The following is a 26,364-nucleotide window of genomic DNA, read 5'->3' on the forward strand; positions in this document are numbered from 1 at the left end:
ATCCATTAGGCCCCGCAGTCTATATTATACATACCCATTTTGACATTATACAGACTTTGCTATGCAACAATAGACATTAAAATTGTGAACCTGTACGAATGAGGAAAGCTAGTCATTTTTAACAAGTACAAAGATACTCTTTCCTTCAATCTTGCGATGCAGATTCAGACACAATAATTCTCAGGCCTTGCAGTCTTAGATTATTAAAGTTGAACAACAATGTCCAAGCTTTTCAAAGCAACAAGGCCAATGCCTTATTTAGGGAAATTGCAAACATGTACGAATTAGCTGAGCTAATGAAATTAAAGGAACCTATTTGACATCATAAAGACTTTGCTATGCAACAATAGACATCAAAATTGTGAACCTGTCCCAATGAGGAAAGCTAGTCATTTTTAACAAGTACAAAGATACTCTTTCCTTCAATCTTGCGATGCAGATTCAGACACAATAATTCTCAGGCCTTGCAGTCTTAGATTATTGAAGTTGAACAACAATGTCCAAGCTTTTCATATCAACAAGACCAATGCCTTATTTAGGGGAATTGCAAACATGTACGAATTGGCTGAGCCAATGAAATTAAATGACACTATTTGACATCATTCAGACTTTGCTGTATGAACCTGCCCGAATGAGGAAAGCTAGTGATTTTTAACAAGTACAAAGATACTCTTTCCTTCAATCTTGCGATGCAGATTCAGACACAATAATTCTCAGGCCTTGCAGTATTTGATAATAAAAGTTGAATAACAATGTCCAAGCAACAAGAGCAATGCCTTATTTCGGGAAATTGCAAAGATGTTCAAATCAGCTGAGCTTATGAAATTAAAAAACAATGAAGGGACTCGAACCCTCAATCTTCTGATTCGAAGTCAGATGCCTTATCCATTAGGCCACGTAGTCTATGTTATACAACCCTATTTGACATCATACAGACTTTGCTATGCAACAATAGACATCAAAATTGTGAACCTGTCCCAATGAGGAAAGCTAGTCATTTTTAACAAGTACAAAGATACTCTTTCCTTCAATCTTGCGATGCAGATTCAGACACAATAATTCTCAGGCCTTGCAGTCTTAGATTATTAAAGTTGAACAACAATATCCAAGCTTTTCAGAACAACAAGACCAATGCCTTATTTAGGGAAATTGCCAACATGTACGAATTAGCTGAGCTAATGAAATTAAACGACCCTATTTGACATCATTCAGACTTTGCTGTATGAACCTATCCGAATGAGGAAAGCTAGTGATTTTTAACAAGTACAAAGATACTCTTTCCTTCAATCTTGCGATGCAGATTCAGACACAATAATTCTCAGGCCTTGCAGTCTTAGATTATTAAAGTTGAACAACAATGTCCAAGCTTTTCAAAGCAACAAGGCCAATGCCTTATTTAGGGAAATTGCAAACATGTACGAATTAGCTGAGCTAATGAAATTAAACGACCCTATTTGACATCATAAAGACTTTGCTTAGCAACAACAGACATCAAAGTTGTGTACCTGTCCGAATGAGGAAAGCTAGTGATTTTTAACAAGTACAAAGATACTCTTTCCTTCAATCTTGCGATGCAGATTCAGACACAATAATTCTCAGGCCTTGCAGTCTTAGATTATTAAAGTTGAACAACAATGTCCAAGCTTTTCAGAACAACAAGACCAATGCCTTATTTAGGGAAATTGCAAACATGTACGAATTAGCTGAGCTAATGAAATTAAACGACCCTATTTAACATCATAAAGACTTTGCTTATTAGCAACAACAGACATCAAAGTTGTGAACCTGTCCGAATGAGGAAAGCAAGTGATTTTTAACAAGTACAAAGGTACTCTTTCCTTCAATCTTGCGATGCAGATTCAGACACAATAATTCTCAGGACTTGCAGTCTTAGATTATTACAGTTGAACAACAATGTCCAAGCTTTTCAAAGAAACAAGACCAATGCCTTATTTAGAGAAATTGCAAACATGTACGAATTAGCTGAGCTAATGAAATTAAACGACCCTATTTGACATCATAAAGACTTTGCTTAGCAACAACAGACATCAAAGTTGTAAACCTGTCCGAATGAGGAAAGCAAGTGATTTTTAACAAGTACAAAGATACTTTTTCATTCAATCTTGCGATGCAGATTCAGACACAATAATTCTCAGGCCTTTGCAGTCTTAGATTATTAAAGTTCAACAACAATGTCCAAGCTTTTCAAAGCAACAAGACCAATGCCTTATTTAGGGAAATTGCAAACATGTACGAATTAGCTGAGCTAAGGAAATTAAAGGACCCTATTTGACATCATACAGACTTTGCTTAGCAACAACATACATCAAAGTTGTGAACCTGTCCAAATGAGGAAAGCTAGTGATTTTTAACAAGTACAAAGATACTCTTTCCTTCAATCTTGCGATGCAGATTCAGACACAATAATTCTCAGGCCTTGCAGTCTTAGATTATTAAAGTTGAACAACAATGTCCAAGCTTTTCAAAGCAACAATATTTTGGGAAATGCCTTATTTAGGGAAATTGCAAACATGTCAATCATCTGATTTAAATTAGCTGAGCTAATGAAATTAAACTACCCTATTTGACATCATACAGACTTTGCTATGCAACAACAGACATCAAAGTTGTGAACCTGTCCGAATGAGGAAAGCTAGTGATTTTTAACAAGTACAAAGATACTCTTTCCTTCAATCTTGCGATGCAGATTCAGACACAATAATTCTCAGGCCTTGCAGTCTTAGATTATTAAAGTTGAACAACAATGTCCAAGCTTTTCAAAGCAACAAGACCAATGCCTTATTTAGGGAAATTGCAAACATGTACGAATTAGCTGAGCTAATGAAATTAAACGACCCTATTTGACATCATAAAGACTTTGCTTAGCAACAACAGACATCAAAGTTGTGTACCTGTCCGAATGAGGAAAGCTAGTGATTTTTAACAAGTACAAAGATACTCTTTCCTTCAATCTTGCGATGCAGATTCAGACACAATAATTCTCAGGCCTTGCAGTCTTAGATTATTAAAGTTGAACAACAATGTCCAAGCTTTTCAAAGCAACAAGGCCAATGCCTTATTTAGGGAAATTGCAAACATGTACGAATTAGCTGAGCTAATGAAATTAAACGACCCTATTTGACATCATACAGACTTTGCTGCAACAACAGACATCAAAGTTGTGAACCTGTCCGAATGAGGAAAGCTAGTGATTTTTAACAAGTACAAAGATACTCTTTCCTTCAATCTTGCGATGCAGATTCAGACACAATAATTCTCAGGCCTTGCAGTCTTAGATTATTAAAGTTGAACAACAATGTCCAAGCTTTTCAAAGCAACAAGACCAATGCCTTATTTAGGGAAATTGCAAACATGTACGAATTAGCTGAGCTAATGAAATTAAAGGACCCTATTTGACATCATACAGACTTTGACTTAGCAACAACATACATCAAAGTTGTGAACCTGTCCGAATGAGGAAAGCTAGTGATTTTTAACAAGTACAAAGATACTCTTTCCTTCAATCTTGCGATGCCGATTCAGACACAATAATTCTCAGGCCTTGCAGTCTTAGATAATAAAAGTTGAATAACAATGTCCAAGCAACAAGAACAATGCCATATTTTGGGAAATTGCAAAGATGTTCAAATCAGCTGAGCTTATGAAATTAAACAACCACGAAGGGACTCGAACCCTCAATCTTCTGATTTAAAGTCAAACGCCTTATCCATTAGGCTACGCAGTCTATGTTATACATACCCTATTTGACATCATACAGACTTTGCTATGCAACAATAGACATTAAAATTGTGAACCTGTCCGAATGAGGAAAGCTAGTCATTTTTAACAAGTACAAAGATACTCTTTCCTTCAATCTTGCGATGCAGATTCAGACACAATAATTCTCAGGCCTTGCAGTCTTAGATTATTAAAGTTGAACAACAATGTCCAAGCTTTTCAAAGCAACAAGACCAATGCCTTATTTAGGGAAATTGCAAACATGTACGAATTAGCTGAGCTAATGAAATTAAACGACCCTATTTGACATCATTCAGACTTTGCTGTATGAACCTGTCCGAATGAGGAAAGCTAGTGATTTTTAACAAGTACAAAGATACTCTTTCCTTCAATCTTGCGATGCAGATTCAGACACAATAATTCTCAGGCCTTGCAGTATTTGATAATAAAAGTTGAATAACAATGTCCAAGCAACAAGAGCAATGCCTTATTTTGGGAAATTGCAAAGATGTTCAAATCAGCTGAGCTTATGAAATTAAACAACCACGAAGGGACTCGAACCCTCAATCTTCTGATTCGAAGTCAGACGCCTTATCCATTAGGCCACGTAGTCTATGTTATACAACCCTATTTGACATCATACAGACTTTGCTATGCAACAATAGACATCAAAATTGTGAACCTGTCCAAATGAGGAAAGCTAGTGATTTTTAACAAGTACAAAGATACTCTTTCCTTCAATCTTGCGATGCAGATTCAGACACAATAATTCTCAGGCCTTGCAGTCTAAGATAATACAAGTTGAATAACAATGTCCAAGCAACAAGAGCAATGCCTTATTTCGGGAAATTGCAAAGATGTTCAAATCAGCTGAGCTTATGAAATTAAACAACCACGAAGGGACTCGAACCCTCAATCTTCTGATTCGAAGTCAGACGCCTTATCCATTAGGCTACGCAGTCTATGTTATACATCCCTATTTGACATCATACAGACTTTGCTATGCAACAAGAGACATTAAAATTGTGAAACTGTCCGAATGAGGAAAGCTAGTCATTTTTAACAAGTACAAAGATACTCTTTCCTTCAATCTTGCGATGCAGATTCAGACACAATAATTCTCAGGCCTTGCAGTCTTAGATAATAAAAGTTGAATAACAATGTCCAAGCAACAAGAGCAATGCCTTATTTCGGGAAATTGCAAAGATGTTCAAATCAGCTGAGCTTATGAAATTAAACAACCATGAAGGGACTCGAACCCTCAATCTTCTGATTCGAAGTCAGACGCCTTATCCATTAGGCCACGTAGTCTATGTTATACAACCCTATTTGACATCATACAGACTTTGCTATGCAACAATAGACATCAAAATTGTGAACCTGTCCGAATGAGGAAAGCTAGTGATTTTTAACAAGTACAAAGATACTCTTTCCTTCAATCTTGCGATGCAGATTCAGACACAATAATTCTCAGGCCTTGCAGTCTTAGATTATTAAAGTTGAACAACAATGTCCAAGCTTTTCAAAGCAACAAGACCAATGCCTTATTTAGGGGAATTGCAAACATGTACGAATTGGCTGAGCCAATGAAATTAAATGACCCTATTTGACATCATTCAGACTTTGCTGTATGAACCTGCCCGAATGAGGAAAGCTAGTGATTTTTAACAAGTACAAAGATACTCTTTCCTTCAATCTTGCGATGCAGATTCAGACACAATAATTCTCAGGCCTTGCAGTATTTGATAATAAAAGTTGAATAACAATGTCCAAGCAACAAGAGCAATGCCTTATTTCGGGAAATTGCAAAGATGTTCAAATCAGCTGAGCTTATGAAATTAAACAACCACGAAGGGACTCGAACCCTCAATCTTCTGATTCGAAGTCAGACGCCTTATCCATTAGGCCACGTAGTCTATGTTATACAACCCTATTTGACATCATACAGACTTTGCTATGCAACAATAGACATCAAAATTGTGAACCTGTCCAAATGAGGAAAGCTAGTGATTTTTAACAAGTACAAAGATACTCTTTCCTTCAATCTTGCGATGCAGATTCAGACACAATAATTCTCAGGCCTTGCAGTCTAAGATAATACAAGTTGAATAACAATGTCCAAGCAACAAGAGCAATGCCTTATTTCGGGAAATTGCAAAGATGTTCAAATCAGCTGAGCTTATGAAATTAAACAACCACGAAGGGACTCGAACCCTCAATCTTCTGATTGAAGTCAGACGCCTTATCCATTAGGCTACGCAGTCTATGTTATACATCCCTATTTGACATCATACAGACTTTGCTATGCAACAAGAGACATTAAAATTGTGAAACTGTCCGAATGAGGAAAGCTAGTCATTTTTAACAAGTACAAAGATACTCTTTCCTTCAATCTTGCGATGCAGATTCAGACACAATAATTCTCAGGCCTTGCAGTCTTAGATTATTAAAGTTGAACAACAATGTCCAAGCTTTTCAGAACAACAAGACCAATGCCTTATTTAGGGAAATTGCAAACATGTACGAATTAGCTGAGCTAATGAAATTAAACGACCCTATTTGACATCATTCAGACTTTGCTGTATGAACCTATCCGAATGAGGAAAGCTAGTGATTTTTAACAAGTACAAAGATACTCTTTCCTTCAATCTTGCGATGCAGATTCAGACACAATAATTCTCAGGCCTTGCAGTCTTTGATAATTAAAGTTGAATAACAATGTCCAAGCATGCCTTATTTCGGGAAATTGCAAAGATGTTCAAATCAGCTGAGCTTATGAAATTAAACAACCACGAAGGGACTCGAACCCTCAATCTTCTGATTCGAAGTCAGACGCCTTATCCATTAGGCCACGTAGTCTATGTTATACAACCCTATTTGACATCATACAGACTTTGCTATGCAACAATAGACATCAAAATTGTGAACCTGTCCAAATGAGGAAAGCTAGTGATTTTTAACAAGTACAAAGATACTCTTTCCTTCAATCTTGCGATGCAGATTCAGACACAATAATTCTCAGGCCTTGCAGTCTAAGATAATACAAGTTGAATAACAATGTCCAAGCAACAAGAGCAATGCCTTATTTCGGGAAATTGCAAAGATGTTCAAATCAGCTGAGCTTATGAAATTAAACAACCACGAAGGGACTCGAACCCTCAATCTTCTGATTCGAAGTCAGACGCCTTATCCATTAGGCTACGCAGTCTATGTTATACATCCCTATTTGACATCATACAGACTTTGCTATGCAACAAGAGACATTAAAATTGTGAAACTGTCCGAATGAGGAAAGCTAGTCATTTTTAACAAGTACAAAGATACTCTTTCCTTCAATCTTGCGATGCAGATTCAGACACAATAATTCTCAGGCCTTGCAGTCTTAGATTATTAAAGTTGAACAACAATGTCCAAGCTTTTCAAACAACAAGACCAATGCCTTATTTAGGGAAATTGCAAACATGTACGAATTAGCTGAGCTAATGAAATTAAACGACCCTATTTGACATCATACAGACTTTTTGACATGTTATGAACCTGTCCGAATGAGGAAAGCTAGTGATTTTTAACAAGTACAAAGATACTCTTTCCTTCAATCTTGCGATGCAGATTCAGACACAATAATTCTCAGGCCTTGCAGTCTTAGATTATTAAAGTTGAACAACAATGTCCAAGCTTTTCAAAGCAACAAGACCAATGCCTTATTTAGGGAAATTGCCAACATGTACGAATTAGCTGAGCCAATGAAATTAAACGACCCTATTTGACATCATACAGACTTTGCTTAGCAACAACATACATCAAAGTTGTGAACCTGTCCGAATGAGGAAAGCTAGTGATTTTTAACAAGTACAAAGATACTCTTTCCTTCAATCTTGCGATGCAGATTCAGACACAATAATTCTCAGGCCTTGCAGTCTTGGATCATTAAAGTTGAACAACAATGTCCAAGCTTTTCAAAGCAACAAGACCAATGCCTTATTTAGGGGAATTGCAAACATGTACGAATTGGCTGAGCCAATGAAATTAAATGACCCTATTTGACATCATTCAGACTTTGCTGTATGAACCTGCCCGAATGAGGAAAGCTAGTGATTTTTAACAAGTACAAAGATACTCTTTCCTTCAATCTTGCGATGCAGATTCAGACACAATAATTCTCAGGCCTTGCAGTATTTGATAATAAAAGTTGAATAACAATGTCCAAGCAACAAGAGCAATGCCTTATTTCGGGAAATTGCAAAGATGTTCAAATCAGCTGAGCTTATGAAATTAAACAACCACGAAGGGACTCGAACCCTCAATCTTCTGATTCGAAGTCAGACGCCTTATCCATTAGGCCACGTAGTCTATGTTATACAACCCTATTTGACATCATACAGACTTTGCTATGCAACAATAGACATCAAAATTGTGAACCTGTCCAAATGAGGAAAGCTAGTGATTTTTAACAAGTACAAAGATACTCTTTCCTTCAATCTTGCGATGCAGATTCAGACACAATAATTCTCAGGCCTTGCAGTCTTAAGATAATAAAAGTTGAATAACAATGTCCAAGCAACAAGAGCAATGCCTTATTTCGGGAAATTGCAAAGATGTTCAAATCAGCTGAGCTTATGAAATTAAACAACCACGAAGGGACTCGAACCCTCAATCTTCTGATTCGAAGTCAGACGCCTTATCCATTAGGCTACGCAGTCTATGTTATACATCCCTATTTGACATCATACAGACTTTGCTATGCAACAAGAGACATTAAAATTGTGAACCTGTCCGAATGAGGAAAGCTAGTGATTTTTAACAAGTACAAAGATACTCTTTCCTTCAATCTTGCGATGCAGATTCAGACACAATAATTCTCAGGCCTTGCAGTCTTAGATTATTAAAGTTGAACAACAATGTCCAAGCTTTTCAAAGCAACAAGACCAATGCCTTATTTAGGGAAATTGCAAACATGTACGAATTAGCTGAGCTAATGAAATTAAACGACCCTATTTGACATCATACAGACTTTGCTGTATGAACCTGTCCGAATGAGGAAAGCTAGTGATTTTTAACAAGTACAAAGATACTCTTTTCCTTCAATCTTGCGATGCAGATTCAGACACAATAATTCTCAGGCCTTGCAGTCTTAGATAATAAAAGTTGAATAACAATGTCCAAGCAACAAGAGCAATGCCATATTTTGGGAAATTGCAAAGATGTTCAAATCAGCAGAGCTCATTAAATTAATCAACCACGAAGGAACTCGAACCCACAATCTTTGATACGAAGTCAGACGCCTTATCCATTAGGCCAAGTCTATGTGATACATGACCCTATTTGACATCATACAGACTTTGCTATGCAACAACAGACATCAAAGTTGTGAACCTGTCCGAATGAGGAAAGCTAGTGATTTTTAACAAGTACAAAGATACTCTTTCCTTCAATCTTGCGATGCAGATTCAGACACAATAATTCTCAGGCCTTGCAGTCTAGATAATAAAAGTTGAATAACAATGTCCAAGCAACAAGAGCAATGCCTTATTTTGGGAAATCGCAAAGATGTTCAAATCAGCTGAGCTTATGAAATTAAACAACCACGAAGGGACTCGAACCCTCAATCTTCTGATTCGAAGTCAGACGCCTTATCCATTAGGCCAAGTCTATGTTATACAACCCTATTTGACATCATACAGACTTTGCTATGCAACAATAGACATCAAAATTGTGAACCTGTCCAAATGAGGAAAGCTAGTGATTTTTAACAAGTACAAAGATACTCTTTCCTTCAATCTTGCGATGCAGATTCAGACACAATAATTCTCAGGCCTTGCAGTCTAAGATAATACAAGTTGAATAACAATGTCCAAGCAACAAGAGCAATGCCTTATTTCGGGAAATTGCAAAGATGTTCAAATCAGCTGAGCTTATGAAATTAAACAACCACGAAGGGACTCGAACCCTCAATCTTCTGATTCGAAGTCAGACGCCTTATCCATTAGGCTACGCAGTCTATGTTATACATCCCTATTTGACATCATACAGACTTTGCTATGCAACAATAGACATTAAAATTGTGAACCTGTCCGAATGAGGAAAGCTAGTCATTTTTAACAAGTACAAAGATACTCTTTCCTTCAATCTTGCGATGCAGATTCAGACACAATAATTCTCAGGCCTTGCAGTCTTAGATTATTAAAGTTGAACAACAATGTCCAAGCTTTTCAAACAACAAGACCAATGCCTTATTTAGGGAAATTGCAAACATGTACGAATTAGCTGAGCTAATGAAATTAAACGACCCTATTTGACATCATTCAGACTTTGCTGTATGAACCTGTCCGAATGAGGAAAGCTAGTGATTTTTAACAAGTACAAAGATACTCTTTCCTTCAATCTTGCGATGCAGATTCAGACACAATAATTCTCAGGCCTTGCAGTCTTAGATTATTAAAGTTGAACAACAATGTCCAAGCTTTTCAAAGCAACAAGACCAATGCCTTATTTAGGGAAATTGCAAACATGTACGAATTAGCTGAGCTAATGAAATTAAACGACCCTATTTGACATCATACAGACTTTGCTGTATGAACCTGCACGAATGAGGAAAGCTAGTGATTTTTAACAAGTACAAAGATACTCTTTCCTTCAATCTTGCGATGCAGATTCAGACACAATAATTCTCAGGCCTTGCAGTCTTAGATAATAAAAGTTGAATAACAATGTCCAAGCAACAAGAGCAATGCCATATTTTGGGAAATTGCAAAGATGTTCAAATCAGCAGAGCTCATTAAATTAATCAACCACGAAGGAACTCGAACCCACAATCTTTAGATACGAAGTCAGACGCCTTATCCATTAGGCCAGCAGTCTAAATAAATGACCCTATTTGACATCATACAGACTTTGCTATGCAACAACAGACATCAAAGTTGTGAACCTGTCCGAATGAGGAAAGCTAGTGATTTTTAACAAGTACAAAGATACTCTTTCCTTCAATCTTGCGATGCAGATTCAGACACAATAATTCTCAGGCCTTGCAGTCTTAAGATAATAAAGTTGAATAACAATGTCCAAGCAACAAGAGCAATGCCTTATTTTGGGAAATTGCAAAGATGTTCAAATCAGCTGAGCTTATGAAATTAAACAACCACGAAGGGACTCGAACCCTCAATCTTCTGATTCGAAGTCAGACGCCTTATCCATTAGGCTACGCAGTCTATGTTATACATCCCTATTTGACATCATACAGACTTTGCTATGCAACAATAGACATTAAAATTGTGAACCTGTCCGAATGAGGAAAGCTAGTCATTTTTAACAAGTACAAAGATACTCTTTCCTTCAATCTTGCGATGCAGATTCAGACACAATAATTCTCAGGCCTTGCAGTCTTAGATTATTAAAGTTGAACAACAATGTCCAAGCTTTTCAGAACAACAAGACCAATGCCTTATTTAGGGAAATTGCAAACATGTACGAATTAGCTGAGCTAATGAAATTAAACGACCCTATTTGACATCATTCAGACTTTGCTGTATGAACCTATCCGAATGAGGAAAGCTAGTGATTTTTAACAAGTACAAAGATACTCTTTCCTTCAATCTTGCGATGCAGATTCAGACACAATAATTCTCAGGCCTTGCAGTCTTTGATAATAAAAGTTGAATAACAATGTCCAAGCAACAAGAGCAATGCCTTATTTCGGGAAATTGCAAAGATGTTCAAATCAGCTGAGCTTATGAAATTAAACAACCACGAAGGGACTCGAACCCTCAATCTTCTGATTTGAAGTCAGGCGCCTTATCCATTAGGCCACGCAGTCTATGTTATACATCCCTATTTGACATCATACAGACTTTGCTATGCAACAATAGACATCAAAATTGTGAACCTGTCCGAATGAGGAAAGCTAGTGATTTTTAACAAGTACAAAGATACTCTTTCCTTCAATCTTGCGATGCAGATTCAGACACAATAATTCTCAGGCCTTGCAGTCTTAGATTATTGAAGTTGAACAACAATGTCCAAGCTTTTCAAAGCAACAAGACCAATGCCTTATTTAGGGAAATTGCAAACATGTACGAATTAGCTGAGCCAATGAAATTAAATGACCCTATTTGACATCATTCAGACTTTGCTGTATGAACCTGCCCGAATGAGGAAAGCTAGTGATTTTTAACAAGTACAAAGATACTCTTTCCTTCAATCTTGCGATGCAGATTCAGACACAATAATTCTCAGGCCTTGCAATCTTTGATAATAAAAGTTGAATAACAATGTCCAAGCAACAAGAGCAATGCCATATTTTGGGAAATTGCAAAGATGTTCAAATCAGCTGAGCTTATGAAATTAAACAACCACGAAGGGACTCGAACCCTCAATCTTCTGATTCGAAGTCAGACGCCTTATCCATTAGGCCACGTAGTCTATGTTATACAACCCTATTTGACATCATACAGACTTTGCTATGCAACAATAGACATCAAAATTGTGAACCTGTCCAAATGAGGAAAGCTAGTGATTTTTAACAAGTACAAAGATACTCTTTCCTTCAATCTTGCGATGCAGATTCAGACACAATAATTCTCAGGCCTTGCAGTCTAAGATAATACAAGTTGAATAACAATGTCCAAGCAACAAGAGCAATGCCTTATTTCGGGAAATTGCAAAGATGTTCAAATCAGCTGAGCTTATGAAATTAAACAACCACGAAGGGACTCGAACCCTCAATCTTCTGATTCGAAGTCAGACGCCTTATCCATTAGGCTACGCAGTCTATGTTATACATCCCTATTTGACATCATACAGACTTTGCTATGCAACAAGAGACATTAAAATTGTGAACCTGTCCGAATGAGGAAAGCTAGTCATTTTTAACAAGTACAAAGATACTCTTTCCTTCAATCTTGCGATGCAGATTCAGACACAATAATTCTCAGGCCTTGCAGTCTTAGATTATTAAAGTTGAACAACAATGTCCAAGCTTTTCAGAACAACAAGACCAATGCCTTATTTAGGGAAATTGCAACATGTACGAATTAGCTGAGCTAATGAAATTAAACGACCCTATTTGACATCATTCAGACTTTGCTGTATGAACCTATCCGAATGAGGAAAGCTAGTGATTTTTAACAAGTACAAAGGTACTCTTTCCTTCAATCTTGCGATGCAGATTCAGACACAATAATTCTCAGGCCTGCAGTCTTAGATTATTAAAGTTGAACAACAATGTCTAAGCTTTTCAAAGCAACAAGACCAATGCCTTATTTAGGGAAATTGCAAACATGTACGAATTAGCTGAGCTAATGAAATTAAACGACCCTATTTGACATCATACAGACTTTGCTGTATGAACAACATACATCGAATGAGGAAAGCTAGTGATTTTTAACAAGTACAAAGATACTCTTTCCTTCAATCTTGCGATGCAGATTCAGACACAATAATTCTCAGGCCTTGCAGTCTTAGATAATAAAAGTTGAATAACAATGTCCAAGCAACAAGAGCAATGCCTTATTTTGGGAAATTGCAAAGATGTTCAAATCAGCTGAGCTTATGAAATTAAACAACCACGAAGGGACTCGAACCCTCAATCTTCTGATTCGAAGTCAGACGCCTTATCCATTAGGCTACGCAGTCTATGTTATACATCCCTATTTGACATCATACAGACTTTGCTATGCAACAAGAGACATTAAAATTGTGAAACTGTCCGAATGAGGAAAGCTAGTCATTTTTAACAAGTACAAAGATACTCTTTCCTTCAATCTTGCGATGCAGATTCAGACACAATAATTCTCAGGCCTTGCAGTCTTAGATTATTAAAGTTGAACAACAATGTCCAAGCTTTTCAAACAACAAGACCAATGCCTTATTTAGGGAAATTGCAAACATGTACGAATTAGCTGAGCTAATGAAATTAAACGACCCTATTTGACATCATACAGACTTTGCTTGCAACAACAGACATCAATGAACCTGTCCGAATGAGGAAAGCTAGTGATTTTTAACAAGTACAAAGATACTCTTTCCTTCAATCTTGCGATGCAGATTCAGACACAATAATTCTCAGGCCTTGCAGTCTTAGATTATTAAAGTTGAACAACAATGTCCAAGCTTTTCAAAGCAACAAGACCAATGCCTTATTTAGGGAAATTGCAAACATGTACGAATTAGCTGAGCTAATGAAATTAAACGACCCTCTTTGACATCATACAGACTTTGCTGTATGAACCTGTCCGAATGAGGAAAGCTAGTGATTTTTAACAAGTACAAAGATACTCTTTTCCTTCAATCTTGCGATGCAGATTCAGACACAATAATTCTCAGGCCTTGCAGTCTTAGATAATAAAAGTTGAATAACAATGTCCAAGCAACAAGAGCAATGCCTTATTTCGGGAAATTGCAAAGATGTTCAAATCAGCTGAGCTTATGAAATTAAACAACCACGAAGTGACTCGAACCCTCAATCTTATGATTCGAAGTCAGACGCCTTATCCATTAGGCCACGCAGTCTATGTTATACAACCCTATTTGACATTATACAGACTTTGCTATGCAACAATAGACATCAAAATTGTGAACCTGTCCGAATGAGGAAAGCTAGTGATTTTTATCAAGTACAAAGATACTCTTTTCTTCAATCTTGCGATGCAGATTCAGACACAATAATTCTCAGGCCTTGCAGTCTTCGATAATAAAAGTTGAATAACAATGTCCAAGCAACAAGACCAATGCCTTATTTAGGGAAATTGCAAAGATGTTCAAATCAGCTGAGCTTATGAAATTAAACAACCACGAAGGGAGAACCCTCAATCTTCTGATTCGAAGTCAGACGCCTTATCCATTAGGCCACGCAGTCTATGTTATACGACCCTATTTGACATCATACAGACTTTGCTATGCAACAATAGACATTAAAATTGTGAACCTGTCCGAATGAGGAAAGCTAGTGATTTTTAACAAGTACAAAGATACTCTTTCCTTCAATCTTGCGATGCAGATTCAGACACAATAATTCTCAGGCCTTGCAGTCTTAGATAATAAAGTTGAATAACAATGTCCAAGCAACAACAAGACCAATGCCTTATTTTGGGAAATTGCAAAGATGTTCAAATCAGCTGAGCTTATGAAATTGAACCCTCAATCTTCTGATTCGAAGTCAGACGCCTTATCCATTAGGCTACGCAGTCTATGTTATACATCCCTATTTGACATCATACAGACTTTGCTATGCAACAATAGACATTAAAATTGTGAACCTGTCCGAATGAGGAAAGCTAGTGATTTTTAACAAGTACAAAGATACTCTTTCCTTCAATCTTGCGATGCAGATTCAGACACAATAATTCTCAGGCCTTGCAGTCTTAGATTATTAAAGTTGAACAACAATGTCCAAGCTTTTCAAAGCAACAAGACCAATGCCTTATTTAGGGAAATTGCAAACATGTACGAATTAGCTGAGCTAATGAAATTAAACGACCCTATTTGACATCATTCAGACTTTGCTGTATGAACCTGTCCGAATGAGGAAAGCTAGTGATTTTTAACAAGTACAAAGATACTCTTTCCTTCAATCTTGCGATGCAGATTCAGACACAATAATTCTCAGGCCTTGCAGTCTTTGATAATAAAAGTTGAATAACAATGTCCAAGCAACAAGAGCAATGCCTTATTTTGGGAAATTGCAAAGATGTTCAAATCAGCTGAGCTTATGAAATTAAACAACCACGAAGGGACTCGAACCCTCAATCTTCTGATTCGAAGTCAGACGCCTTATCCATTAGGCCACGTAGTCTATGTTATACAACCCTATTTGACATCATACAGACTTTGCTATGCAACAATAGACATCAAAATTGTGAACCTGTCCAAATGAGGAAAGCTAGTGATTTTTAACAAGTACAAAGATACTCTTTCCTTCAATCTTGCGATGCAGATTCAGACACAATAATTCTCAGGCCTTGCAGTCTAAGATAATAAAAGTTGAATAACAATGTCCAAGCAACAAGAGCAATGCCTTATTTTGGGAAATTGCAAAGATGTTCAAATCAGCTGAGCTTATGAAATTAAACAACCACGAAGGGACTCGAACCCTCAATCTTCTGATTCGAAGTCAGACGCCTTATCCATTAGGCTACGCAGTCTATGTTATACATCCCTATTTGACATCATACAGACTTTGCTATGCAACAAGAGACATTAAAATTGTGAAACTGTCCGAATGAGGAAAGCTAGTCATTTTTAACAAGTACAAAGATACTCTTTCCTTCAATCTTGCGATGCAGATTCAGACACAATAATTCTCAGGCCTTGCAGTCTTAGATTATTAAAGTTGAACAACAATGTCCAAGCTTTTCAGAACAACAAGACCAATGCCTTATTTAGGGAAATTGCAAACATGTACGAATTAGCTGAGCTAATGAAATTAAACGACCCTATTTGACATCATTCAGACTTTGCTGTATGAACCTATCCGAATGAGGAAAGCTAGTGATTTTTAACAAGTACAAAGATACTCTTTCCTTCAATCTTGCGATGCAGATTCAGACACAATAATTCTCAGGCCTTGCAGTCTTAGATTATTAAAGTTGAACAACAATGTCCAAGCTTTTCAAAGCAACAAGGCCAATGCCTTATTTAGGGAAATTGCAAACATGTACGAATTTGCTGAGCAATGAAATTAAACGACCCTATTTGACATCATACAGACTTTGCTTAGCAACAACATACATCAAAGTTGTGAACCTGTCCGAATGAGGAAAGCTAGTGATTTTTAACAAGTACAAAGATACTCTTTCCTTCAATCTTGCGATGCAGATTCAGACACAATAATTCTCAGGCCTTGCAGTCTTAGATTATTAAAGTTGAACAACAATGTCCAAGCTTTTCAGAACAACAAGACCAATGCCTTATTTAGGGAAATTGCAAACATGTACGAATTAGCTGAGCTAATGAAATTAAACGACCCTATTTGACATCATACAGACTTTGCTATGCAACAACAGACATCAAAAGTTGAACCTGTCCGAATGAGGAAAGCTAGTGATTTTTAACAAGTACAAAGATACTCTTTCCTTCAATCTTGCGATGCAGATTCAGACACAATAATTCTCAGGCCTTGCAGTCTTAGATAATTAAAGTTGAACAACAATGTCCCAAGCAACAAGACCAATGCCTTATTTTGGGAAATTGCAAAGATGTAAATTAGCTGAGCTAATGAAATTAAAACCCTATTTGACATCATACAGACTTTGCTATGCAACAACAGACATTAAAATTGTGAACCTGTCCGAATGAGGAAAGCTAGATTTTTAACAAGTACAAAGATACTCTTTCCTTCAATCTTGCGATGCAGATTCAGACACAATAATTCTCAGGCCTTGCAGTCTTAGATTATTAAAGTTGAACAACAATGTCCAAGCTTTTCAAAGCAACAAGGCCAATGCCTTATTTAGGGAAATTGCAAACATGTACGAATTAGCTGAGCTAATGAAATTAAACGACCCTATTTGACATCATACAGACTTTGCTATGCAACAACAGACATCAAAGTTGTGAACCTGTCCGAATGAGGAAAGCTAGTGATTTTTAACAAGTACAAAGATACTCTTTCCTTCAATCTTGCGATGCAGATTCAGACACAATAATTCTCAGGCCTTGCAGTCTTAGATTATTAAAGTTGAACAACAATGTCCAAGCTTTTCAGAACAACAAGACCAATGCCTTATTTAGGGAAATTGCAAACATGTACGAATTAGCTGAGCTAATGAAATTAAACGACCCTATTTGACATCATTCAGACTTTGTATGAACCTATCCGAATGAGGAAAGCTAGTGATTTTTAACAAGTACAAAGATACTCTTTCCTTCAATCTTGCGATGCAGATTCAGACACAATAATTCTCAGGCCTTGCAGTCTTAGATTATTAAAGTTGAACAACAATGTCCAAGCTTTTCAAAGCAACAAGGCCAATGCCTTATTTAGGGAAATTGCAAACATGTACGAATTTTGCTGAGCCAATGAAATTAAACGACCCTATTTGACATCATACAGACTTTGCTTAGCAACAACATACATCAAAGTTGTGAACCTGTCCGAATGAGGAAAGCTAGTGATTTTTAACAAGTACAAAGATACTCTTTCCTTCAATCTTGCGATGCAGATTCAGACACAATAATTCTCAGGCCTTGCAGTCTTAGATCATTAAAGTTGAACAACAATGTCCAAGATTTTCAAAGCAACAAGGCCAATGCCTTATTTAGCGAAATTGCAAACATGTACGAATTAGCTGAGCTAATGAAATTAAACGACCCTATTTGACATCATTCAGACTTTGCTGTATGAACCTGCCCGAATGAGGAAAGCTAGTGATTTTTAACAAGTACAAAGATACTCTTTCCTTCAATCTTGCGATGCAGATTCAGACACAATAATTCTCAGGCCTTGCAGTCTAAGATAATACAAGTTGAATAACAATGTCCAAGCAACAAGAGCAATGCCTTATTTTGGGAAATTGCAAAGATGTTCAAATCAGCTGAGCTTATGAAATTAAACAACCACGAAGGGACTCGAACCCTCAATCTTCTGATTCGAAGTCAGACGCCTTATCCATTAGGCCACGTAGTCTATGTTATACAACCCTATTTGACATCATACAGACTTTGCTATGCAACAATAGACATCAAAATTGTGAACCTGTCCAAATGAGGAAAGCTAGTGATTTTTAACAAGTACAAAGATACTCTTTCCTTCAATCTTGCGATGCAGATTCAGACACAATAATTCTCAGGCCTTGCAGTCTAAGATAATACAAGTTGAATAACAATGTCCAAGCAACAAGAGCAATGCCTTATTTTGGGAAATTGCAAAGATGTTCAAATCAGCTGAGCTTATGAAATTAAACAACCACGAAGGGACTCGAACCCTCAATCTTCTGATTCGAAGTCAGACGCCTTATCCATTAGGCTACGCAGTCTATGTTATACATCCCTATTTGACATCATACAGACTTTGCTATGCAACAAGAGACATTAAAATTGTGAAACTGTCCGAATGAGGAAAGCTAGTCATTTTTAACAAGTACAAAGATACTCTTTCCTTCAATCTTGCGATGCAGATTCAGACACAATAATTCTCAGGCCTTGCAGTCTTAGATTATTAAAGTTGAACAACAATGTCCAAGCTTTTCAGAACAACAAGACCAATGCCTTATTTAGGGAAATTGCCAACATGTACGAATTAGCTGAGCTAATGAAATTAAACGACCCTATTTGACATCATTCAGACTTTGCTGTATGAACCTATCCGAATGAGGAAAGCTAGTGATTTTTAACAAGTACAAAGATACTCTTTCCTTCAATCTTGCGATGCAGATTCAGACACAATAATTCTCAGGCCTTGCAGTCTTAGATTATTAAAGTTGAACAACAATGTCCAAGCTTTTCAAAGCAACAAGGCCAATGCCTTATTTAGGGAAATTGCAAACATGTACGAATTAGCTGAGCCAATGAAATTAAACGACCCTATTTGACATCATACAGACTTTGCTTAGCAACAACATACATCAAAGTTGTGAACCTGTCCGAATGAGGAAAGCTAGTGATTTTTAACAAGTACAAAGATACTCTTTCCTTCAATCTTGCGATGCAGATTCAGACACAATAATTCTCAGGCCTTGCAGTCTTAGATTATTAAAGTTGAACAACAATGTCCAAGCTTTTCAAAGCAACAAGGCCAATGCCTTATTTAGGGAAATTGCAAACATGTACGAATTAGCTGAGCTAATGAAATTAAACGACCCTATTTGACATCATACAGACTTTGCTAGCAACAACAGACATCAAAGTTGTGAACCTGTCCGAATGAGGAAAGCTAGTGATTTTTAACAAGTACAAAGATACTCTTTCCTTCAATCTTGCGATGCAGATTCAGACACAATAATTCTCAGGCCTTGCAGTCTTAGATTATTAAAGTTGAACAACAATGTCCAAGCTTTTCAAAGCAACAAGGCCAATGCCTTATTTAGGGAAATTGCAAACATGTACGAATTTGCTGAGCCAATGAAATTAAACGACCCTATTTGACATCATACAGACTTTGCTATGCAACAACAGACATCAAAGTTGTGAACCTGTCCGAATGAGGAAAGCTAGTGATTTTTAACAAGTACAAAGATACTCTTTCCTTCAATCTTGCGATGCAGATTCAGACACAATAATTCTCAGGCCTTGCAGTCTAAGATAATAAAAGTTGAATAACAATGTCCAAGCAACAAGAGCAATGCCTTATTTCGGGAAATTGCAAAGATGTTCAAATCAGCTGAGCTTATGAAATTAAACAACCACGAAGGGACTCGAACCCTCAATCTTCTGATTCGAAGTCAGACGCCTTATCCATTAGGCCACGCAGTCTATGTTATACATCCCTATTTGACATCATACAGACTTTGCTATGCAACAATAGACATTAAAATTGTGAACCTGTCCGAATGAGGAAAGCTAGTCATTTTTAACAAGTACAAAGATACTCTTTCCTTCAATCTTGCGATGCAGATTCAGACACAATAATTCTCAGGCCTTGCAGTCTTAGATTATTAAAGTTGAACAACAATGTCCAAGCTTTTCAAAGCAACAAGACCAATGCCTTATTTAGGGAAATTGCAAACATGTACGAATTAGCTGAGCTAATGAAATTAAACGACCCTATTTGACATCATACAGACTTTGCTTAGCAACAACAGACATCAAAGTTGTGAACCTGTCCGAATGAGGAAAGCTAGTGATTTTTAACAAGTACAAAGATACTCTTTCCTTCAATCTTGCGATGCAGATTCAGACACAATAATTCTCAGGCCTTGCAGTCTTAGATTATTAAAGTTGAACAACAATGTCCAAGCTTTTCAAAGCAACAAGACCAATGCCTTATTTAGGGAAATTGCAAACATGTACGAATTAGCTGAGCTAATGAAATTAAACGACCCTATTTGACATCATTCAGACTTTGCTGTATGAACCTGTCCGAATGAGGAAAGCTAGTGATTTTTAACAAGTACAAAGATACTCTTTCCTTCGATCTTGCGATGCAGATTCAGACACAATAATTCTCAGGCCTTGCAGTCTTTGATAATAAAAGTTGAATAACAATGTCCAAGCAACAAGAGCAATGCCTTATTTTGGGAAATCGCAAAGATGTTCAAATCAGCTGAGCTTATGAAATTAAACAACCACGAAGGGACTCGAACCCTCAATCTTCTGATTCGAAGTCAGACGCCTTATCCATTAGGCCACGCAGTCTATGTGATACATCCCTATTTGACATCATACAGACTTTGCTATGCAACAATAGACATCAAAATTGTGAACCTGTCCGAATGAGGAAAGCTAGTGATTTTTAACAAGTACAAAGATACTCTTTCCTTCAATCTTGCGATGCAGATTCAGACACAATAATTCTCAGGCCTTGCAGTCTTAGATTATTAAAGTTGAACAACAATGTCCAAGCTTTTCAGAACAACAAGACCAATGCCTTATTTAGGGAAATTGCAAACATGTACGAATTAGCTGAGCTAATGAAATTAAACGACCCTATTTGACATCATTCAGACTTTGCTGTATGAACCTATCCGAATGAGGAAAGCTAGTGATTTTTAACAAGTACAAAGATACTCTTTCCTTCAATCTTGCGATGCAGATTCAGACACAATAATTCTCAGGCCTTGCAGTCTTAGATTATTAAAGTTGAACAACAATGTCCAAGCTTTTCAAAGCAACAAGGCCAATGCCTTATTTAGGGAAATTGCAACATGTACGAATTTGCTGAGCCAATGAAATTAAACGACCCTATTTGACATCATACAGACTTTGCTTAGCAACAACATACATCAAAGTTGTGAACCTGTCCGAATGAGGAAAGCTAGTGATTTTTAACAAGTACAAAGATACTCTTTCCTTCAATCTTGCGATGCAGATTCAGACACAATAATTCTCAGGCCTTGCAGTCTTGGATTATTAAAGTTGAACAACAATGTCCAAGATTTTCAAAGCAACAAGACCAATGCCTTATTTAGGGAAATTGCAAACATGTACGAATTAGCTGAGCTAATGAAATTAAACGACCCTATTTGACATCATACAGACTTTGCTGTATGAACCTGTCCGAATGAGGAAAGCTAGTGATTTTTAACAAGTACAAAGATACTCTTTCCTTCAATCTTGCGATGCAGATTCAGACACAATAATTCTCAGGCCTTGCAGTCTTAGATAATAAAAGTTGAATAACAATGTCCAAGCAACAAGAGCAATGCCTTATTTTGGGAAATTGCAAAGATGTTCAAATCAGCTGAGCTTATGAAATTAAACAACCACGAAGGGACTCGAACCCTCAATCTTCTGATTCGAAGTCAGACGCCTTATCCATTAGGCCACGTAGTCTATGTTATACAACCCTATTTGACATCATACAGACTTTGCTATGCAACAATAGACATCAAAATTGTGAACCTGTCCAAATGAGGAAAGCTAGTGATTTTTAACAAGTACAAAGATACTCTTTCCTTCAATCTTGCGATGCAGATTCAGACACAATAATTCTCAGGCCTTGCAGTCTAAGATAATAAAAGTTGAATAACAATGTCCAAGCAACAAGAGCAATGCCTTATTTCGGGAAATTGCAAAGATGTTCAAATCAGCTGAGCTTATGAAATTAAACAACCACGAAGGGACTCGAACCCTCAATCTTCTGATTCGAAGTCAGACGCCTTATCCATTAGGCTACGCAGTCTATGTTATACATCCCTATTTGACATCATACAGACTTTGCTATGCAACAAGAGACATTAAAATTGTGAAACTGTCCGAATGAGGAAAGCTAGTCATTTTTAACAAGTACAAAGATACTCTTTCCTTCAATCTTGCGATGCAGATTCAGACACAATAATTCTCAGGCCTTGCAGTCTTAGATTATTAAAGTTGAACAACAATGTCCAAGCTTTTCAGAACAACAAGACCAATGCCTTATTTAGGGAAATTGCAACATGTACGAATTAGCTGAGCTAATGAAATTAAACGACCCTATTTGACATCATTCAGACTTTGCTGTATGAACCTATCCGAATGAGGAAAGCTAGTGATTTTTAACAAGTACAAAGATACTCTTTCCTTCAATCTTGCGATGCAGATTCAGACACAATAATTCTCAGGCCTTGCAGTCTTAGATTATTAAAGTTGAACAACAATGTCCAAGCTTTTCAAAGCAACAAGCCAATGCCTTATTTAGGGAAATTGCAAACATGTACGAATTTGCTGAGCCAATGAAATTAAACGACCCTATTTGACATCATACAGACTTTGCTAGCAACAACAGACATCAAAGTTGTGAACCTGTCCGAATGAGGAAAGCTAGTGATTTTTAACAAGTACAAAGATACTCTTTCCTTCAATCTTGCGATGCAGATTCAGACACAATAATTCTCAGGCCTTGCAGTCTTAGATAATAAAAGTTGAATAACAATGTCCAAGCAACAAGAGCAATGCCTTATTTTGGGAAATTGCAAAGATGTTCAAATCAGCTGAGCTTATGAAATTAAACAACCACGAAGGGACTCGAACCCTCAATCTTCTGATTGAAGTCAGACGCCTTATCCATTAGGCCACGCAGTCTATGTTATACATCCCTATTTGACATCATACAGACTTTGCTATGCAACAATAGACATTAAAATTGTGAACCTGTCCGAATGAGGAAAGCTAGTGATTTTTAACAAGTACAAAGATACTCTTTCCTTCAATCTTGCATGCAGATTCAGACACAATAATTCTCAGGCCTTGCAGTCTTAGATTATTAAAGTTGAACAACAATGTCCAAGCTTTTCAGAACAACAAGACCAATGCCTTATTTAGGGAAATTGCCAACATGTACGAATTAGCTGAGCTAATGAAATTAAACGACCCTATTTGACATCATTCAGACTTTGCTGTATGAACCTATCCGAATGAGGAAAGCTAGTGATTTTTAACAAGTACAAAGATACTCTTTCCTTCAATCTTGCGATGCAGATTCAGACACAATAATTCTCAGGCCTTGCAGTCTTAGATTATTAAAGTTGAACAACAATGTCCAAGCTTTTCAAAGCAACAAGGCCAATGCCTTATTTAGGGAAATTGCAAACATGTACGAATTTGCTGAGCCAATGAAATTAAACGACCCTATTTGACATCATACAGACTTTGCTTAGCAACAACATACATCAAAGTTGTGAACCTGTCCGAATGAGGAAAGCTAGTGATTTTTAACAAGTACAAAGATACTCTTTCCTTCAATCTTGCGATGCAGATTCAGACACAATAATTCTCAGGCCTTGCAGTCTTGGATCATTAAAGTTGAACAACAATGTCCAAGATTTTCAAAGCAACAAGGCCAATGCCTTATTTTGGTGAAATTGCAAACATGTACGAATTAGCTGAGCTAATGAAATTAAACGACCCTATTTGACATCATACAGACTTTGCTGTATGAACCTATCCGAATGAGGAAAGCTAGTGATTTTTAACAAGTACAAAGATACTCTTTCCTTCAATCTTGCGATGCCGATTCAGACACAATAATTCTCAGGCCTTGCAGTCTTAGATAATAAAAGTTGAATAACAATGTCCAAGCAACAAGAGCAATGCCATATTTTGGGAAATTGCAAAAATGTTCAAATCAGCTGAGCTTATGAAATTAAACAACCACGAAGGGACTCGAACCCTCAATCTTCTGATTCGAAGTCAGACGCCTTATCCATTAGGCCACGTAGTCTATGTTATACAACCCTATTTGACACCATACAGACTTTGCTATGCAACAATAGACATCAAAATTGTGAACCTGTCCAAATGAGGAAAGCTAGTGATTTTTAACAAGTACAAAGATACTCTTTCCTTCAATCTTGCGATGCAGATTCAGACACAATAATTCTCAGGCCTTGCAGTCTTAGATAATAAAGTTGAATAACAATGTCCAAGCAACAAGAGCAATGCCTTATTTTGGGAAATTGCAAAGATGTTCAAATCAGCTGAGCTTTGAAATTAAACAACCACGAAAAGGGACTCGAACCCTCAATCTTCTGATTCGAAGTCAGACGCCTTATCCATTAGAAAGTCTATGTTATACAACCCTATTTGACATCATACAGACTTTGCTATGCAACAATAGACATCAAAATTGTGAACCTGTCCGAATGAGGAAAGCTAGTGATTTTTAACAAGTACAAAGATACTCTTTCCTTCAATCTTGCGATGCAGATTCAGACACAATAATTCTCAGGCCTTGCAGTCTAAGATAATACAAGTTGAATAACAATGTCCAAGCAACAAGAGCAATGCCTTATTTCGGGAAATTGCAAAGATGTTCAAATCAGCTGAGCTTATGAAATTAAACAACCACGAAGGGACTCGAACCCTCAATCTTCTGATTCGAAGTCAGACGCCTTATCCATTAGGCTACGCAGTCTATGTTATACATCCCTATTTGACATCATACAGACTTTGCTATGCAACAAGAGACATTAAAATTGTGAAACTGTCCGAATGAGGAAAGCTAGTCATTTTTAACAAGTACAAAGATACTCTTTCCTTCAATCTTGCGATGCAGATTCAGACACAATAATTCTCAGGCCTTGCAGTCTTAGATTATTAAAGTTGAACAACAATGTCCAAGCTTTTCAGAACAACAAGACCAATGCCTTATTTAGGGAAATTGCCAACATGTACGAATTAGCTGAGCTAATGAAATTAAACGACCCTATTTGACATCATTCAGACTTTGCTGTATGAACCTATCCGAATGAGGAAAGCTAGTGATTTTTAACAAGTACAAAGATACTCTTTCCTTCAATCTTGCGATGCAGATTCAGACACAATAATTCTCAGGCCTTGCAGTCTTAGATTATTAAAGTTGAACAACAATGTCCAAGCTTTTCAAAGCAACAAGGCCAATGCCTTATTTAGGGAAATTGCAAACATGTACGAATTTTGCTGAGCCAATGAAATTAAACGACCCTATTTGACATCATACAGACTTTGCTTAGCAACAACATACATCAAAGTTGTGAACCTGTCCGAATGAGGAAAGCTAGTGATTTTTAACAAGTACAAAGATACTCTTTCCTTCAATCTTGCGATGCAGATTCAGACACAATAATTCTCAGGCCTTGCAGTCTTAGATCATTAAAGTTGAACAACAATGTCCAAGATTTTCAAAGCAACAAGACCAATGCCTTATTTAGGGAAATTGCAAACATGTACGAATTAGCTGAGCTAATGAAATTAAACGACCCTATTTGACATCATACAGACTTTGCTGTATGAACCTGAACCGAATGAGGAAAGCTAGTGATTTTTAACAAGTACAAAGATACTCTTTCCTTCAATCTTGCGATGCAGATTCAGACACAATAATTCTCAGGCCTTGCAGTCTTAGATAATAAAAGTTGAATAACAATGTCCAAGCAACAAGAGCAATGCCTTATTTTGGGAAATTGCAAAGATGTTCAAATCAGCTGAGCTTATGAAATTAAACAACCACGAAGGGACTCGAACCCTCAATCTTCTGATTCGAAGTCAGACGCCTTATCCATTAGGCCACGTAGTCTATGTTAT

General features: G+C 37.0%; 23 non-coding genes across 23 annotated transcripts; all 23 read right to left on the reverse strand.

The window, feature by feature from the left end:
• Window positions 1-4,278: 4,278 nt before the first annotated feature.
• On the reverse strand, window positions 4,279-4,351 carry trnar-ucg (transfer RNA arginine (anticodon UCG)). The gene has a single exon. It is a non-coding gene; the product is annotated as a tRNA-Arg (tRNA).
• Window positions 4,352-4,627: 276 nt separating this feature from the next.
• trnar-ucg (transfer RNA arginine (anticodon UCG)) lies at window positions 4,628-4,700 on the reverse strand. The gene has a single exon. It is a non-coding gene; the product is annotated as a tRNA-Arg (tRNA).
• Window positions 4,701-5,581: 881 nt separating this feature from the next.
• Window positions 5,582-5,654, reverse strand: trnar-ucg (transfer RNA arginine (anticodon UCG)). Its single transcript has one exon. It is a non-coding gene; the product is annotated as a tRNA-Arg (tRNA).
• An 870-nt stretch (window positions 5,655-6,524) lies between these two features.
• Window positions 6,525-6,597, reverse strand: trnar-ucg (transfer RNA arginine (anticodon UCG)). The gene has a single exon. It is a non-coding gene; the product is annotated as a tRNA-Arg (tRNA).
• Window positions 6,598-6,873: 276 nt separating this feature from the next.
• Window positions 6,874-6,946, reverse strand: trnar-ucg (transfer RNA arginine (anticodon UCG)). Its single transcript has one exon. It is a non-coding gene; the product is annotated as a tRNA-Arg (tRNA).
• A 1,069-nt stretch (window positions 6,947-8,015) lies between these two features.
• trnar-ucg (transfer RNA arginine (anticodon UCG)) lies at window positions 8,016-8,088 on the reverse strand. Its single transcript has one exon. It is a non-coding gene; the product is annotated as a tRNA-Arg (tRNA).
• Window positions 8,089-8,365: 277 nt separating this feature from the next.
• On the reverse strand, window positions 8,366-8,438 carry trnar-ucg (transfer RNA arginine (anticodon UCG)). Its single transcript has one exon. It is a non-coding gene; the product is annotated as a tRNA-Arg (tRNA).
• A 1,225-nt stretch (window positions 8,439-9,663) lies between these two features.
• trnar-ucg (transfer RNA arginine (anticodon UCG)) lies at window positions 9,664-9,736 on the reverse strand. The gene has a single exon. It is a non-coding gene; the product is annotated as a tRNA-Arg (tRNA).
• Window positions 9,737-10,870: 1,134 nt separating this feature from the next.
• trnar-ucg (transfer RNA arginine (anticodon UCG)) lies at window positions 10,871-10,943 on the reverse strand. Its single transcript has one exon. It is a non-coding gene; the product is annotated as a tRNA-Arg (tRNA).
• A 1,137-nt stretch (window positions 10,944-12,080) lies between these two features.
• trnar-ucg (transfer RNA arginine (anticodon UCG)) lies at window positions 12,081-12,153 on the reverse strand. The gene has a single exon. It is a non-coding gene; the product is annotated as a tRNA-Arg (tRNA).
• Window positions 12,154-12,429: 276 nt separating this feature from the next.
• On the reverse strand, window positions 12,430-12,502 carry trnar-ucg (transfer RNA arginine (anticodon UCG)). The gene has a single exon. It is a non-coding gene; the product is annotated as a tRNA-Arg (tRNA).
• Window positions 12,503-13,292: 790 nt separating this feature from the next.
• trnar-ucg (transfer RNA arginine (anticodon UCG)) lies at window positions 13,293-13,365 on the reverse strand. Its single transcript has one exon. It is a non-coding gene; the product is annotated as a tRNA-Arg (tRNA).
• A 2,085-nt stretch (window positions 13,366-15,450) lies between these two features.
• Window positions 15,451-15,523, reverse strand: trnar-ucg (transfer RNA arginine (anticodon UCG)). The gene has a single exon. It is a non-coding gene; the product is annotated as a tRNA-Arg (tRNA).
• Window positions 15,524-15,799: 276 nt separating this feature from the next.
• On the reverse strand, window positions 15,800-15,872 carry trnar-ucg (transfer RNA arginine (anticodon UCG)). Its single transcript has one exon. It is a non-coding gene; the product is annotated as a tRNA-Arg (tRNA).
• Window positions 15,873-18,282: 2,410 nt separating this feature from the next.
• On the reverse strand, window positions 18,283-18,355 carry trnar-ucg (transfer RNA arginine (anticodon UCG)). Its single transcript has one exon. It is a non-coding gene; the product is annotated as a tRNA-Arg (tRNA).
• A 276-nt stretch (window positions 18,356-18,631) lies between these two features.
• Window positions 18,632-18,704, reverse strand: trnar-ucg (transfer RNA arginine (anticodon UCG)). The gene has a single exon. It is a non-coding gene; the product is annotated as a tRNA-Arg (tRNA).
• A 1,362-nt stretch (window positions 18,705-20,066) lies between these two features.
• Window positions 20,067-20,139, reverse strand: trnar-ucg (transfer RNA arginine (anticodon UCG)). The gene has a single exon. It is a non-coding gene; the product is annotated as a tRNA-Arg (tRNA).
• An 809-nt stretch (window positions 20,140-20,948) lies between these two features.
• On the reverse strand, window positions 20,949-21,021 carry trnar-ucg (transfer RNA arginine (anticodon UCG)). The gene has a single exon. It is a non-coding gene; the product is annotated as a tRNA-Arg (tRNA).
• A 1,064-nt stretch (window positions 21,022-22,085) lies between these two features.
• On the reverse strand, window positions 22,086-22,158 carry trnar-ucg (transfer RNA arginine (anticodon UCG)). Its single transcript has one exon. It is a non-coding gene; the product is annotated as a tRNA-Arg (tRNA).
• A 276-nt stretch (window positions 22,159-22,434) lies between these two features.
• trnar-ucg (transfer RNA arginine (anticodon UCG)) lies at window positions 22,435-22,507 on the reverse strand. Its single transcript has one exon. It is a non-coding gene; the product is annotated as a tRNA-Arg (tRNA).
• A 1,943-nt stretch (window positions 22,508-24,450) lies between these two features.
• trnar-ucg (transfer RNA arginine (anticodon UCG)) lies at window positions 24,451-24,523 on the reverse strand. Its single transcript has one exon. It is a non-coding gene; the product is annotated as a tRNA-Arg (tRNA).
• Window positions 24,524-25,143: 620 nt separating this feature from the next.
• Window positions 25,144-25,216, reverse strand: trnar-ucg (transfer RNA arginine (anticodon UCG)). Its single transcript has one exon. It is a non-coding gene; the product is annotated as a tRNA-Arg (tRNA).
• Window positions 25,217-26,283: 1,067 nt separating this feature from the next.
• trnar-ucg (transfer RNA arginine (anticodon UCG)) lies at window positions 26,284-26,356 on the reverse strand. Its single transcript has one exon. It is a non-coding gene; the product is annotated as a tRNA-Arg (tRNA).
• Between the last annotated feature and the right edge of the window lie 8 nt (window positions 26,357-26,364).

The sequence above is a fragment of the Oncorhynchus masou genome, unplaced genomic scaffold, assembly GCF_036934945.1.
Source record: "Oncorhynchus masou masou isolate Uvic2021 unplaced genomic scaffold, UVic_Omas_1.1 unplaced_scaffold_1128, whole genome shotgun sequence".
Classification (NCBI taxonomy): domain Eukaryota; kingdom Metazoa; phylum Chordata; class Actinopteri; order Salmoniformes; family Salmonidae; genus Oncorhynchus; species Oncorhynchus masou.